This window comes from Callorhinchus milii, unplaced genomic scaffold (assembly GCF_018977255.1).
Source record: "Callorhinchus milii isolate IMCB2004 unplaced genomic scaffold, IMCB_Cmil_1.0 Scaffold3, whole genome shotgun sequence".
NCBI lineage: Eukaryota > Metazoa > Chordata > Chondrichthyes > Chimaeriformes > Callorhinchidae > Callorhinchus > Callorhinchus milii.
This window is the reverse complement of record NW_024704744.1, coordinates 70,032,237-70,039,421: the sequence shown is the minus strand read 5'-3', so window position 1 is coordinate 70,039,421 and position 7,185 is coordinate 70,032,237. Positions and strand designations below refer to the sequence as shown.

General features: G+C 43.3%; 1 long non-coding RNA gene across 1 annotated transcript; it reads right to left on the bottom strand.

Annotated features, from left to right (window-relative positions):
* Positions 1-1,054: 1,054 nt before the first annotated feature.
* LOC121848504 lies at positions 1,055-6,830 on the bottom strand. The gene is made up of 4 exons (XR_006084913.1): positions 6,760-6,830; positions 6,416-6,493; positions 5,639-5,716; positions 1,055-1,259 (listed from the first exon to the last, which is right to left on the bottom strand). It is a non-coding gene; the product is annotated as an uncharacterized LOC121848504 (long non-coding RNA).
* Positions 6,831-7,185: the final 355 nt, after the last annotated feature.

The window sequence follows — 7,185 nt, the reverse complement described above, 5'->3', positions numbered from 1 at the left end:
TACATCTGCACAAACAACTTTTCCTCCCACTCTCATGCTGCAGTTTACCCCAAGGATCCATCCTTGACTCCCTCCTCTTCCTAATCTATACGCTCCCTTTTGGGGATGTCATCGGCAGACATGGGGTACATGTCATCTCATGTATGCAGATGACACCCAACTCTATTTTTCTCACCTACTTTGCAACTCCCAGTCCCCTGATGTTCTGTCAGCCTGCCTGTCAGATATCTAGAGCTGGATGAGTGCGAACCGGCCACAATGCTGCCAACTGAACACATAGTTTTGTTACAAAAGCTTCCTACATGATTGTCATGGTGCACAAGGTGGGACGTTTCCACTACAATTAAAGCAGAACATTATTTGTCAGCTGGAAAATAGCACAAAAGGTGCCGTGAACTCTAGTAGCAAACGTTTCTGCCTACAAGACATTTTTTCTTAATAAACAACTGAAAACCATCCAGATGGCATTGTGCCTCCACTACACCATCACCTTTGTGGTCCAATGAATGTCGCTGGGCCAAAGGCTGTAACATGAATGTGGAATAGTGTGGTGCTTATTTGACATTTGATGCACCAAACAAACATGCCTATTAAATCCTCCTCTTTTCCTTCCCAGCAATAGAATGCTAATCCCAGGTTCTAGCAAAATCAAAGTAAAACAGAAGGCGACAGTGCAAAAATCATTGTGCGCTATATAATGAGGTTACATTTTTCAAGCTCTGCAGGGAAAAAACAATTGATGCTGTCCTTCAATACTAACAGAAACTGTTTTAGCTGCTTACAAAAGGTAATGCTTTGCTTTGTTTTGTTACTTCAGTACTTAGCTCCATTTGGCTTCAAGAAGTTTAAAATGACACTGGAGATGCTTACAGATGGATTCACTTTCAATGATCATTGAACTGATCACCAGTAAAAGCAGGTATAAAATAATGCCTTAAGGGCAAAAAGTTAAATCATCTGTTGCAAACAGATGACTAAAGTGCATATGTAACAGTTTGTGAAAACATTAATCAACCACCAAATGTATGTGAGTTTAATGTTGCAAGTCTGTACACATCGGGTTCAAATGGATTATTTTCTGTTTCTTTAAGCTTCATTTAACATTGTTGACCTCTTTATATCCAGCAACGCCTGTTATAAAATAATACTCTCAACTTTTCCACATCTTTGTTAAGGCAGGTGGTCACATTGAATTGGTTGAACATCCAGAGTTTTGGGTTGAATAACACTGAAAAGACTTGTCTCCTATGGGATGCTCCCTAAATAATGAAAAGAAACAGGATTATTAATAGGTGAATAACATCTGTATCACAATATGAAAACTTATATTTTAAATGTATAAAGATTACTGTTTTTATTATAACCAAGTAAGATGTCTTTCAACTTTAAAAGTTAACTGCATAAAAATGGCCACAGAAATACAGAGGCTAACAGTTTTGTAAAATGCAATGGGCACGTTAAATTAAATTACTTTTCTTTATAAGGAGGAATCAGGCTCCTAATAATATTATTTGTTAAGAAAAGGATAGTCCTGAAGAGGGAGAGAAATAAAGACAGAAGTCGCTGGGAACACTCAGCAGGTCAGGCAGCACCTATGGAAAAAGGAAAGTGAGTCAACGTTTCGGGTCCACGACCCTTCAGCAGAACTTGAGGGAGAGAAATTATTACTAGACATGCAGTCAGTATCCTCAGCATTAACATTTGTTTATTTAACCTTCTTTAATGGTTTCTTGGACATGATTCAAAAGAAGATAAATTTTAAAGGTGTGCTATAGCAACACTACAGCACTAGGGATTTGTGATCACGTATTATTCGCATCACATTTGTGGTAATTCGTATTCCAAGGTGGCACGACTTTTTCCCACAACTGGAAGTGCAACCTGCTGACTCTAGCACCATAACATTTTCCATTACAAAGAACAATATGAAGTTCATTGCATCTTGCTGCATCTTTCAAAGAGGAATCTATTCAATTCAATTTACCTGCTTTTCCCCATACCCTGCAAATTAATCCTGTTATGATATCTACGTAATTCCCTCTTGAAAGCTATACTCTCCCTCAATCTCTCCGCCTTCTTCGCTCTCTCCCCTTTTTCAAGTCCTGCCTGAAAACCTTCCTTACAACCGTGCTTACGGTCACTTCCCCTTCAGTAACAGTGAGTTCTAATGTGTGTTGGTTTAATGGTCATTTCTAATTCCTTAATAAGGATTCTGAGTAAACGCTTTTCTGTCCATTAGCTCAAGCATGGGAACAGCGCTCTGAAAGTAGCTCTCATCAGAGTGGAGTTCCCTTAGTTTGTCAATGCAACTTCCAGTTTCCTTATAATGGGTGTAACTCCCCAACTTGATAGGTTATGGCCAGTACTCATTTCCATTTCCATTAGTTTTCATGCAGTTTCTGTCTTCATGCATTTCATTCTACAGCAGATGATAAGACAGCGAGGAAATCTCTATTTTGGTGCCTTAGTTTTGCCCACAATATACGGTCAATTCACTTTACAGTCTATTCTGTGAAGCGCTTTGAGATGTCGAGAAGACGTGAAAAGCGCTATATCAAATGCAAGGATTATTATATTATTATTAATGAAAGGGTTGTGAAGGTAGGTATTTCAAAAGGTTTTTTGAAAGTCGAGAGGGTGGGAGCGAGATCATCAAAAATGGCTGATGGTGGGGTAGAGCGGATGTGGCATGAAGCAGGCCAGACCTGGCAGAGCATAGGGAGTAACCATGGGAGCAGGGTTGTAAAACATCACAGAGTTAAGGTATTGCAAGACTGTGGAGGCATTTGAAAGTGAGAATGCGGATCTTAAAGTGGGCTCCCCCTGGCAGATGGGGAGCCCATGCAGCTGGGCAAGGATGGAGTCGATGGGTTTGCACAACTTAGTGAGACAGAGGGTGCCAACGTGGAGTTCTGGATGATCTGGAGCTAGTGAAGGGCAAAGCTGGGAGGTCAGCGAGCACAGTATTGGAAAAGTTGGGTCTGGAGATGACAAAGGCATAGGTGAGGGTTTCTGCTCAATGAAGTAAAGGAATGACCAAGGCAGGCAAGAGATGAAGGAAAGCAGACATGCTCAGAGTCCAGATGAAATGTTTAAAGGACAGGTGAGAGTTCAAGAAAATACAAACTCCAAACAGACGCCATGAGCTGGAGTGAACAACTGGGGAGGTTTATGCTGCCACCTGAGGTGAGATGCTGGTGCGAGCCAAGCAGGAAAACCTCAACATTTGAGTAAGACAATGTTGAAGGCCTGATATCTGACCGGCAGTCTGTCAGAACAGCAGTGGTCCTGGAATCAAGAGATAGTGATGGTTGTCCCATTTAAAGTATATGAGAGTGAAGGGAATAGAGGGGTACGGAAGGGGATAGGGAGAGAGAATTCAGATGTGTGGAGGCTTAATGAAGTATAAAGATTGTCATGGTTTAGTTGGGCTGAATGGTCTGTTTTCGTGCTGTGCAGGGTATGTAGTTACATAGAAGATAGTGATCACCGCAAGAAAGATCCCCAACAATAGTTGCCTAGAAAATAAAATGTAGCTATTGTAAGATTATATTTGTAATTTTTAATGTTTTTTAAGGCTTTTAATTAACCTTTATATGCATTTAGAATATAACCTACCCATAATTCTTTAATAAGGTATGTTTGATAGAATGACTAGCTTAGCAGGGGTTAAAAGTAGCTTTGCTAGACGGGTTGATTACATTTCAGATTTTCCTGGTAAGATGTTCACTCCTCTGAGATAATGAGCAATTGGGCCCTTGAACATAGATGTAAGAACAATGGATCACAGAAGGAAAAGGCTGCAGCCTCAGACACCTGCCTATCTCAAGGCTGAGAAACAAGCAGGCTGTGGAAGGCTGTCCAGAAGTTGTCCATATCTTTCTCCTTATCAGATATTTTCCCATGCGAAAAGAGCCTGCTCAAAGATCGCTAGCAGCCTGAGAAGGGTGGGGGATATCTCTGTGACCAAGGGAAAGTGGAGTTAGAAACACATAAAAGAAACATGTAACGTTGAAATAGTTGGAGTTGTGTAGAGGATCAGCACACTTTCCAGTGGAATCGATATTGATTCTACTGTATCTATATATATTGTACAGGGGTGAGGGAATTTACGTGCAGTAAGAAAGTGATCATGAAAAGTGAAAGAGGAAGGCCTTGCTCCCTCCTACCTCTCCAACCTACTAACCCCCTACCTACCTGCCCGTACCCTCTGTTCCTCTGGCTCTGGTCTGCTCCACGTCCCCCGCCCCAACCGCCCTACCATCGGTGGTCGGGCCTTCAGCCTCTCAGCCCCCAGGCTCTGGAACTCCATCCCCCAGTGCCTTCGCCGCCTCCTCCCTTTCCTCCTTCAAGGCCGGTCTCAAAACCTTTCTCTTTGACCGTGCCTTCAGCTCCCCTCTCGACTCTCTTCCCCCTCCTCGCTCCCTCCCTTCCCTCCCCTCACCCTGACCATTTCCCCCTCCTCGCTCCCTCCCATCCCCTGACCATTTCCCCCCTGCTCGGGTCATGACCCAACTGTGCAGCGCCTTGGGACGTCCTCCTGACGTGAAAGGCGCTTTATAAATGGAATCTTGTTGTTGTTGTTGTTGTTGTTGGGTAATATGTTTTTGGTTCTGTTTGTTAGGCAGAGAAGTAATAACAGTAGTAGTGGTTGGTCCATTTGAAACACAGAAGTCAGGTTAGACGGTGATGGCTGCCGGTTACAAAGATAGGCAGTATTCACTTGAGGGACATCTGAAGGAGATGGCAGGAAAGGGTATGAGCATCTGACCAAAACAACAACAACAACAACAACAAGATTCCATTTATAAAGCGCCTTTCACGTCAGGAGGACGTCCCAAGGCGCTGCACAGTTGGGTCATGACCTGAGCAGGGGGGAAATGGTCAGGGTGAGGGGAGGGAAGGGAGGGAGCGAGGAGGGGGGAAATGGTCAGGGTGAGGGGAGGGAAGGGAGGGAGGGAGCGAGGAGGGGGTAGAGAGCCGAGAGGGGAGCTGAAGGCTCGGTCAAAGAGAAAGGTCTTGAGACCGGCCTTGAAGGAGGAAAGGGAGGAGGCGGCGAAGCCACTGGGGGATAGAGTTCCAAAGCCTGGGGGCTGCGAGGCTGAAGGCCCGACCACCGATGGTAGGGCGGTTGGGGCGGGGGACGTGGAGCAGACCGGAGCCGGAGGAACGGAGGGTACGGGCAGGTAGGTAGGCGGATAGTAGGTTGGAGAGGTAGGAGGGTAGGAATGGCCTTGTAGGTGAGGATGAGGATCTTGAATTCGATCCTCTGGGGGATGGGGAGCCAGTGGAGGCGAGCGAGGGTGGGAGTGATGTGGTCCCGAAGCCTGGTGCGGGACAGTACACGAGCTGCAGAGTTCTGAATGACCTGCAGCTTGTGGAGGGAGGTGCGGGAAGGCCGGCGAGGAGAGGGTTCCCATAGTCCAGCCTTGAGGTGACAAAGGCGTGAACCAGGGTTTCAGCAGCGTGAGGGGTGAGGTAATGCCGTAGTCTGGCGACTACATCTCGACAGGACAAGTGTCACACAAGCCTCTTGGTTTCGGTGACTATTTACTGTCTTCCTATCATGGTGTACAGAGAACCACAAACAAAGCACACATTATTAACAAAGAGCTGCTTGTCAAATGGCAATACTTACATTTCTTACAGCATCTGTGTATTTCTGCTCATTGAAATATTCATAAAAAGTAGCCATGTAGGATTCTTTGAAACTTGCCTATAAATTAATAGGAATAATTCAATGTTACTTGTGAAAATTAGGAAATTAATCCCAAACATATTCATGAACAATATCCTTAAATGTAGAACTATGGGCTGTGGTAAAGGGATCTCTTCTGTGTCTCAGCATTCAGAAGCAGAGCTCTTTTCTCAACAAGCAAACAGTGCAAAATTGGCTGTAAGTTGGAGCTTTTCCCTGGATCCCTGTACTTTGTTTCTCTGGGTTCTAGAGCTTCTCGCCTTGACTGTGCCTGTAGTCAACATCCTTAATGCTTCTTCCTCTCCTTCCTGCTTGGTGCTCCTAAAACCCTCTTTGAGATAATCCAGCCTTTGTGTAAAGCACTACATAAATGCAAGATGTATTTGTTGAAACACTGGTCAGCCATGACCAGGTAAGTGAATGGATTATTTACAGATTAAATACTTGCATCAAGCTATTTACTATCTTCCTATCTAACAAATTGAAATCACTCTCAGCAGATATCAAAAGCTGACAGCACAATGTCGACAAAACTAATAAACACTTGAAAATTTCCATCAAGTATTTTTGGTTTCATATTAGGAAACTTTAGGCCTTCAAGGAATAAAGACAAATTATAATTCTATCAGGTATATTCTATTGTTTATGTTATCCACATTCTCCTTTACGAGTAGAGATAAGAAAGTATCTGTAACGTGAATACGAAGAGTGACTTACAGATTTTGATTTGGATAGACTCCCCAGTGTCTGAATGGACTTGGAGAGAAGTGTTAGAGTCCGTGCTGTTAATGGATCCTATTACAATAGAAAGTCAACAATGATAAAACTGATTGTCAACTAACTAAATATTTATAACAAAGGTTAATCAGTGACACGGTGAAATTCAAAGTACAAAATAGCTGACTAATAATTTACAGCCTTCCAGTTGTTGACGGAGAAGATTTCTTGAGAATGAAAAAAAAAGAAAATAACTTTCCTGAATTTTTGGTAACTTGTGACTCAACACATGCTTTGGGCAAATGATAACATAAAGAGCGTCTAAAAATATTGGTATAACCTACTGTTTCTCCCACTGTGATTCCTGCCGTACCAGTTGAGCTGCTGCCCCTGCTTATTCTGCAGCAAGTTGTCATATTTACCGGATGATGGGGGAGAAGCTGGAACAGATTAGGCGAGAGATTAACTGGAGCAAAGAATCGCAAGAAGATAAAACTGCTGACAGCCGTGTACCTGACGTCAGGATCACCTGAAGCACAATAGGGATTCCAGTTCAGTGGTTCAATTAGTTATATTAGCAGTTCATTATCAACGATTTAAGAATTGCACAATATTTGAACTTCCCCTTCATTTAGTTGCCTATTCTTCCATCTATGCATCTCTCTCTTTCTCTCCTCACCCCTGTGACATAAACTCAGGAACTGAAACACACCTTTCATTACGTGAAGAGATTCCTCCTTCACCTGGTCCACCACAGTGTGGGCAAAAAT